The sequence below is a fragment of the Gymnogyps californianus genome, chromosome 13 (genome assembly GCF_018139145.2).
Source record: "Gymnogyps californianus isolate 813 chromosome 13, ASM1813914v2, whole genome shotgun sequence".
Taxonomy (NCBI): domain Eukaryota; kingdom Metazoa; phylum Chordata; class Aves; order Accipitriformes; family Cathartidae; genus Gymnogyps; species Gymnogyps californianus.
The window spans coordinates 24,942,442-24,951,156 of NC_059483.1; the positions used below are offsets into that span (position 1 = coordinate 24,942,442).

At 48.2% G+C, this 8,715-nt stretch overlaps 1 long non-coding RNA gene across 1 annotated transcript; it reads left to right on the forward strand.

The window, feature by feature from the left end:
* The first annotated feature begins 7,649 nt into the window (after positions 1 to 7,649).
* LOC127021625 (uncharacterized) lies at positions 7,650 to 8,657 on the forward strand. The gene is made up of 3 exons (XR_007767248.1): positions 7,650 to 7,712; positions 7,806 to 7,863; positions 8,522 to 8,657. It is a non-coding gene; the product is annotated as an uncharacterized LOC127021625 (long non-coding RNA).
* The last annotated feature ends 58 nt before the right edge of the window (positions 8,658 to 8,715 follow it).

The following is an 8,715-nucleotide window of genomic DNA, read 5'->3' on the forward strand; positions in this document are numbered from 1 at the left end:
CAAAAGGAGCAAGAGGAAGAGTAGGAAGAGCTGGAGGCAGAGAAAGAGGATGCAGAGAAGGAAGAAGAGGAGGAGGAGGAAGAAGAGGAAAAGAAGGAGGCAAAAGGCGGCAACAGGAGGAGGAGGCAAAAGGAGGAAGCAGGAGGCAAGAGGAGGAGGAGGAAAAGGCAACAGGAGGAACAAGGAGGAAACAGGTGGAGAAGGCAACAGAAGGCAACAGGAAGAAAAAGGATGCAACAGGAGGAGGAGAAGGCTGAGGTAACAGGAGGCAACAGGAAGCAAGCATAGGAGGTGGAAAAGGAGTCAAGCCAGAGGCAGAGGAGAGGCAGGAGCAACAGGAGGAGGAGGCAACTGGAGGCAAAGGAGTAAGAGGAGGAGGAGTCAGAAAAAGATAAGGCAGAGGAAGATGAAGAAGAGGAGAATTAGAAGAAGGCGGCAAGAGGAGGCCACCGGATGATTAGGAGGAAGCAACCGGAGGAGAAAGCGGAGGAGAAGGAAAGAGGAGGCAACATGACACAAGAGGAGGGAAGAGGACGAGGAGGCACCAGAATGCAAGAAGAGGAGGAGGCAACAGGAGGAGGAGCAGGACAAGGTGACAAGAGGAGGAAAAAGAGGAAGACACAACAAATGGCAACAGGAGGCCAGAGCAGGCAACAGAAGGAGGAGAACAAGGAGGCAAGAAGAGAATGCAGCAACAGGAAGTAAAAAGAGGAAAAAGGAGGCAACAGAAGGAGGAGGAAGAGGCAACTGGAGGCAACAGGAGGAGCAGGAGGACGAGGCAAAAGGCAGCAACAAGAGGAAGAGGCAACAGGAGGGGGCGGCTACAGGTAGCAAGTTAGTTAACAATAGGAGAGAGGAGGAGGAGGGAGCAACAGGAGGCAACAGGAGGAGGAGGCAAAGGCACAAGAGGATGAGAAGGAGGAAACAGGAGGCAATAAAGTGAAGAGACTAGGAGAAGACAGGATGAAGAAGAAGAGAACAAGGAGGGAACAGGAGGTAATAGGAGGATGACACAACAGGAGGCAATAGAAGCAGAAGGCATGAAGAGGCAACAGAAGAAGTAAAAAGCGCAAATAAGAGGAGGCATCACGAGGCAACAGGAGGCAATTACAGGAAGAGAAGGAGGAGGAGACAAAGAAGGAGGAAGAGAAGGAGAAGGCAAACCTCACCTACCCCCTTACCATCACCGGAGCCAAGCTCCAAAACAGCCACTAACCACGTAGGACACGGACACAGAACTGGCCAGCACTGCAAGCTGTTTGCGGCTCATGATTTCCCCTGCCAGCCCTTTCACAGCCCCACAAACACTGAAACTATGTGCTTGCTTTACCACCAAAGAGTCAATTTGGTTTGAAGCCAGCAACAAAACAGACACTAAGGACCTAGTAATCCTACACAGAAATGACCAGGACAGAAAGCTGTTCCTGGACCTCATCATCACTTAGCTATCCTTTCAGAGCCCCTCCAACAATGGGGACCTGTGCTTGCATTACCACCTGACAGTCACGTTCCCCAGACTCATAAACAAAAAGAATGCTCACCATATAGGAGTTTGACACAGAAGTGGCCTGGGCTGAAAGCTGTTGCTAGCCTTCTCCTTACCTTGGCATTCTATTCAATGCCGCAACAACACTGGGGGTCTGCCCTTCCTTCGCCATTTAATGGTTCCATTACTCTCATTAACTCCAACCAGAGCCCAGCCCCGAAACTGAAGATGTCCAGTGACACAGAGGATGTCAAGACTAAATGCTGTTGCTGTCCATCAATTTCCCTTGGCAGCCCTTTCACAATCCCACCAACACTGGTGCTCTGCACTTCTCTAGCCACCTAATGGAATTGTCACTATCTCTGAGTCTCATAGAGCTCAACTCTAAAATTGCAAACGTCCAGCAATTCCTCACACGGAAAGTACCAGAACTGAATGCTGCTGCTTGATCTCACCATCCCTTGGCTTCACTTTCAGAGCCACACAAACTGCGGGATTCTGCGCTTCCCTAGCCAACTGTGGCAGGTGCACCTGCCCCGATAAAGGCTGAAACTTCTCAGCCGCAGGAAGGAAAGAGTTAAACTAGAAGCCGTGGTTTGGGGTCGAGCCAGCTAGCCGGCCAGCAACCAGAGTCACGTACACACAGTGCCCCAAGCCATGCGCCCCAGCTACCCGAGCCCGCCAAAAACACCTCAACCAGTGAAACCCCTCGGTTGAGAGAAGTTTCTAGACCACTGACCATATATGACCACGAGCCCCGATCCAACCTAGGGTATAAATGGAGCCCCGCCGGAGGGCACATTGAGCCAGTCGTTCTTGGAGCAGCGAGTCTGCAGTCGGGGACTCTCCCCGTGGGTTGGGATGCCACCCACGGAAACTCCTGCAGGTTGAGAGCCTCGCCTTATCAGTGAGTGATTGATTGCGCATTTTGAGTCATCATTCTAAGCTTAGATTTGGTTACAGTTCGTGTAGTACTAGTTCCCAACTGACATCCTGAACCTGTAACAAGTTGTGTTCGTCGCAATGTTATGACCTAATATTCCTGTTTCATCCGGCCATTATACCTCAATACAACATAACATTCCTGTTGAATTTGACCATTACGTATTGATAGCATTAAAGAAAACTGACTTTCAATATACATTGCTATCCGTCTAGTGTTTCTGCGACACCAACTAATGTTACACACTCTCTGTCTCGCAGTCGATGTAGAGTTCAGCACCGAAATTGAAAACGTCCAGCCACTGCTCCCCCATGGAAGCTGCCAGCAGTGAAAGCTGTTGCTAGCCACCACCGTTCCTTGGAAGTGCTCTAAGAACACTGGGGCTCTCTGCTTGCCTAGCCACCTACTCTTACACTCGTCCTCTCTCGCCGTCTAAATAGAGCTCAGCTCCCAAACTGAAAACATCCAGCAACTGCTCCAACATGGAAGGTGCCAGCACTGAAAGCTGTTGCTAGCCAGCACCATTCCTTGGAAGTGCTTTTACAGGCGCAGCAACACTGGGGCTCTGCGCTGCTCTAGCCAGCTAACGTCATGGTCACTATGTCTCGTAGAGCTGAGCTGAGAAATTGAAAACGTCCAGCGACAGCTCGCACATTGAAGGTGCAAGCACTGAAAGCTGTTGCTAGCCAGCACATTCCTTGGAAGCGCTTTCCTAGCCGTAAAGAACACTGGGGCTCTGTGCCTGCCTAGCCACCTACTGTTATGCTCGCACTCTCTCGAGGTGTATGTGGAGCTCATCTCCCAAATTGAAAACATCCAGTGACTGCTCCCACATGGAATGTGCCAGCACTGAAAGCTGTTGCTAGCCAGCACAGTTCCTAGGAAGCGCTTTCACAGGAGCAGCAACAGTGGGGCTCTGCACTTCTCTAGCCACCTAACGTCATGGTCACTATCTCTCCATCTCACAGAGCTGAGCTTAGAAATTGAAAACATCCAGCGACGGTTACCACACGGAAGGTGCCAGCACTGAAAGTTGTTGCTAGCCAGCACCGTTCCTTGGAAGCACATTCAGAGCCACAGCAACACCTGGGCTCTGCGCTTGCCTAGCCACCTACTCTTACGCTCTCAGTCTCTCGTGGTCTATGTGGAGCTCACCTGAGAAACTGAAAACGTCCAGCGACTGCTTCCACATGGAAAGTGTCAGCACTGAAAGCTGTTGCTAGCCAGCACCATTCCTTGGAAGCGCTTTCGTATCCCTAAGAACATTGGGGTTCTGCGCTTGCCTAGCCACCTAATCTTATGCTGTCACTCTCTCGCGGTCTATGTGGAGCTCAGCTCCCAAATTGAAAACATCCAGTGACTGCTCATACATGGAATGTGCTGGCACTGAAAGCTGTTGCTAGCCTGCACTGTTCCTTGGAAGTACTTGCCTAGCCATAAGAACATGGTGGCTCTGCGATTGTACAGACACCTAATCTTAGGCTCGCACTCTCTCGCTGTCTATGTGGAGCTGAGCTGAGAAATTAAAAACGTCCAGCGACTGCTCACACATGGATGGTGCCAACACTGAAAGCTGTTCCTAGCCAGCGCTGTTCCTTGGAAGCGTTCTCATAGCCCTAAGAACACTGGGGGTCTGCCCTTGCCTAGCCACCTAATCTTAAGCTCTCATTCTCTCGCGGTCTAAATAGAGCTCAGCTGAGAAATAGAAAACGTCCAGTGACTGCTCGCACATGAAAGGTGCCAGCACTGAAAGCTGCTGCTAGCCAGCACCATTCCTTGGAAGCGCTTTCACAGGCAGAGCAACAGTGGGACTTTGCGCTTCTCTGGCCACCTAACGTCACGGTCACTAGCTCTCTGTCTCGTGGACCTCAACTGAGAAATTCAAAACGTCCAGCAATTCCTCACACATGAAAAGTGCCAGCTCTGAAAGCACTTGCTAGCCAGCACTGTTCCTTGGAAGCGCTGTCACAGGCGCAGCAACACTGGGGCTCTGTGCTTGCCTAGCCAACTAATCTTAGGCTCGCCCTCTCTTGCAGTCTAGGTAGAGCTCAGATGAGAAATTGAAAAAGTCCAGCAATTCCTCACACATGAAAAGTGCCAGCACTGAGTGCTACTGCTTGATCTAACCATGCCTTGGCTAGCCTTTGAGAGCCACACAAACGGTGGGTCTCTGTGCTTCTCTAGCCCCCTAATCTTCTGGTCATCCTCTCTCGCAGTGTAAGGAGAGCTCAGGTGAAGAAATTGAAAACGTCCAGCAATTTCTCAGACATGAGAAATGCCAGCACTGAAAGCTGTTGCTAGCCAGAACCGTTCCTTGGAAGCGTTCACAGGCTTTTGGTGCTTCAAATAATCATTGAAATGTCCTTTTAAGTGTGGGTCTTGAGGTGAGCCATGCCTGCATTTCTTTGCTTAACAGGACAAAGATTTTGAGCCTGTTCCCAGAATGAAGAAGAGCACAGGGATTCCAAGGAGTTTCATGATGGAGGTGAAAGATCCCAATACAAAGGGCGCTATGCTGACAAACACTGGAAAATATGCAATACCAACTCTTCATGCCTAAGTATGGAATTAATGGGACTGACCAAAAAGGGAACAAGAGAAAGCACGCATAAATGTCTGAGTGGCAATGCAAGCAAGTTGGCCAGCATCTGTAATTATGGGGGAGGAAGCATTGTCGTTGTATCTTAACCTTACTATCTGTGATGCTTTCTAGTCTTAAAGGAGGGTGGTGCTGCTGTCGATGCCCCTGGCAGTTGCTTGAAGTGGTGGTACGCTAAGAATCCGTATTTCTGCCAAACATTTTGGTAGTGTTTGGAGGGGAGTGGTTCTCTTTGAAAGCTCCTTTTGCTTCTGTTCATGTTTGCAAACTTTAGCAAATAGCTGTTGGACTGAGGCTTCCCCCCTCTGGCTTTTATCCGATCCCATGTGTGAAACAGCGTGAAGTTTTCCTGTTGCACTAAACTAAGAGAATCCTCCTGGGTGCTGACAGCAGTGGCTGTTTGACAATGCCCTCGGTAGCACTTGTGTTTTTCTGTCACGGATCTCCTTTTGTAGCAGCTGTAAGGTAGACTTCTTGCAGTTCTCAAATGTAATGAGTGGGAGGCTAACTTCATCCTGCGCCTGCAATTGCCATTTCCCGTCTGGCGACGGAGAGGTGGGATTCGTTTCAGCTGATTTGGAGCTGTGGACAAATGATTGTTGTAGTCGGAGGTAATTTCGTAGTTGATGCAAGGAATGGGAGAGTTCTGCAGAAGGGAAGTTGTTCCCCCTCCCTCTTCTAGTGGTGTGGCTCCAGGAAAGGAGTTTAAACTACATGCCTACATTTTAGAAGGCTCCTGTGGAGTGAGAAGAATTCCATCTCTTACCTTCCTTGGATAAAATCCAAAGCCTAGAAAAGTTTTCCTTTACCCATCTTTAACTTTTTTCTTTTTCCTTCCCCACCCCCGCTCCAGGGAAGCTTATGCTAGAGGAAAGAAGGAAAAGCCTCCCTCTTTACCGGAGAGGCCGTCCTCCTCCTCCTCCTCCTCCTCCTCCTCAGACGATCCTATTCCAGATGAGTTGTTATGTCTCATTTGTAACGCTACAATGACTGGTGCAGTTGTTCTTGCCTGCTGTGGACAGAGTTCTTGCGACGAATGTGTTAGTCCCATGTTTGTTAATTTGAAACATCACATCTGATCTTCTGAAAGCAGAAATAGGAGAGAACGAAATTACTTTCTTCCCAGTTCTGTTTAATACTGAAGTATACCTGGAAGAGGAAAGCGTCTAAAGGGAAAAAAAAAGGCAGAAAGCTTTTTTCCCTTTTCAGGTATCTAGTGAAATCCTCCTTCCATGCGGAAGGACGAGTCTGAGAAGAGTGCCTAATTGTGCAGGGGATTAGAGTATTGGATACTGAAGGCATTTAGTTTGTCCACAGCCCTGTCTCTCCTCCAGACTTACATAGGCATCTCTGGTGCCTTACTGTGGTCTGCAACAAAGGGCTAGTTAGGCATTTAATGCACCTTCTTCTCCAGGGGAGAGGTGGTTAAAACCTTCAGAACTCGAGCCTGCTAATGGTTTTTTGAGATGTGTTTTATTCGTGAAGCTTGAGCTTGGGGCCTTCTCACTGTACTGGAGAGTGGAAAAAAGACTAGCCGAAACATCAAGACACGGCCTAGTCTACCTCTCCAAATGTTACGAGAGGGAAATATCAAAACTGTCCAGTTCTTTGCTGCATGCTAGAACTTTTTTACACTGTTGAACATTTGCAGCTTCATGCTCTCAATTCAAGACCGTATTCACCCATTCATCATATACGGGTTTTTATAATTGATTAAAACCACCACATTTTCCTTAGTTTGGCTAAAAACTATTTGGATGATTCCAATTATTCACAGGTATTAGAACAGCATTACTGGACTCTGAGGAACATACGTGCCCAACGTGTCGTCAGACAGATGTTTCTCCTGATGCTTTAGTTGCCAACAAGTGCCTACGCCAGGTACCATGGTGACTTGTCCGTAAACGCTTTGTAAGAAAAGTCTCTTTGTAAAAAGCTGAGAGGGAAGAAACTATTAATTGCCATCTCCTTAAGCAAGGCTAAATTGAATAAGGCTAAATTTAGTTTTCAAATCCATTCTCTGTTGTTACAGAAGCTTACAGCTCTTTGGAGACAATCTGGCAAGCTCAGGTCACACTTTTATTTAACAGCATTGCCTCACTTTCAAATTTGGTGTTAACACTGAAGTACTTGTAATACAGGTACTCTGAGTTACCAGTCATTAGCATCAGTGTTTCATGGGATGCGTTCATCTATCTGGATGTTGGTTTATTTTAGGATTGATAGCGTTTACAGGAATACACAAGTAATTTTACTCTGTGGAGGCTTTTGTTCGTCTATCTCCTGAAGTTTCGTATTACCTTTTGGTCAATGTTTTTCTGCCTCTAGGCTGTGAACAACTTCAGAAATGGAACTGGCTACACAAAAGGGCTCCTTAAGCAGATTCAGCAGCAAGAGCAGCAGCAGCCGCCACCGCCACCACCTCCACCACCACTCACGAGTGGTACACCTCCTGCTGCTCTGCTGACTGCCGCTGAACTTTCTAAACCTTCCTCTCTGTCAGTGAGCAGCCTGTTGGAAGAGAAGGTAAGGTTTATTTCAACATATGCAGTGATTCTGGTATTTTAGTAGAGCTTCTTTTCCAACTGTTTGCATTTATTCGCAAGGGCTATCAGGTCCTGTGCTAAGAGAACCAGCCTTACCAAGCCTTCTGGGCCCCCAAGGACAATCAGTACCCCCAACTGGTAAGTAACTCTAACTTTTGCATTCCTTTTAAAAAATTATCTTCAGATAAACCGAATGGGATTGTTTTCTCTTTCCTCTCCCCACTCCAAAAGGTCATCCAGTGAGGGCCAGTCCAGTTCGCTCAGCAGGTGGCAGACCAGGCTGGGAACTGTAAGTATTCTACAGAAATGCAATATATTACTACTTGGAACCTGTTAAACGAGGCCGTAACACATAACTTCCACAACAGCTGATTTAGAACGAGATAAGTAGGCACAGATAGTTGCGGAGAATACCCGTGGCAATTAATTTTTGAATGCCTTAATTTGAATTGGCTTTAACAAAGGGGATCTGTGCTTGCAGTAAGATTATTTAAAGTAGGCCAAATACATCCTCGTGAGGCAACAACATAGGAAGCGTAGGTGGAAGAAGTTAAAAGAAGTTTGAGAGAAGATTAGTTAATACCTGTGCAGTACTTTGAAGATCAGAAGTGTGAGGTAGTAAGTGTATGAAGGAGCGGCAGAGGAGCGGTGGGCCCTGGGCACCTGGGAGATGGGAGTCTCTGTGAAGCATGGGCAGCCTCCATCCACAGTCGCAAAGCTGAGTAGAAGGAGAGGAGACCGAGGGAAGTGTTGGGGGCGAGGATGTGGAAGGCAAGTATGAGGACGAAGAAATGAGTGTAGTCTCAAATGAACAGAAAGCAGGGAGAAGAATGCTGCTTGTTGAGAACAAGAAGTGCTCGCCACCATGCTCCCGCTTCATTCGCTTTCCTCTTTAAAATGAAGGCCGAGTGTAACAAACAGTGACACATGTTTTGGGGTTTCTTTAGAAGTTCAAATCGAGGACGCCCGCACAGTGAACGTACCCAAAGGACTCAGGCCCCAACACTACCAGCGTCAACACCAGTCTTTGCGCCTGTGCCTCCACCTCCCTTGTATCCTCCACCGCCCCATGCACTTCCTCTTCCACCCGGGGTACCACCACCACCGTTTCCTCCTCAGTTTCCACCTGGTCAGCCTCCAT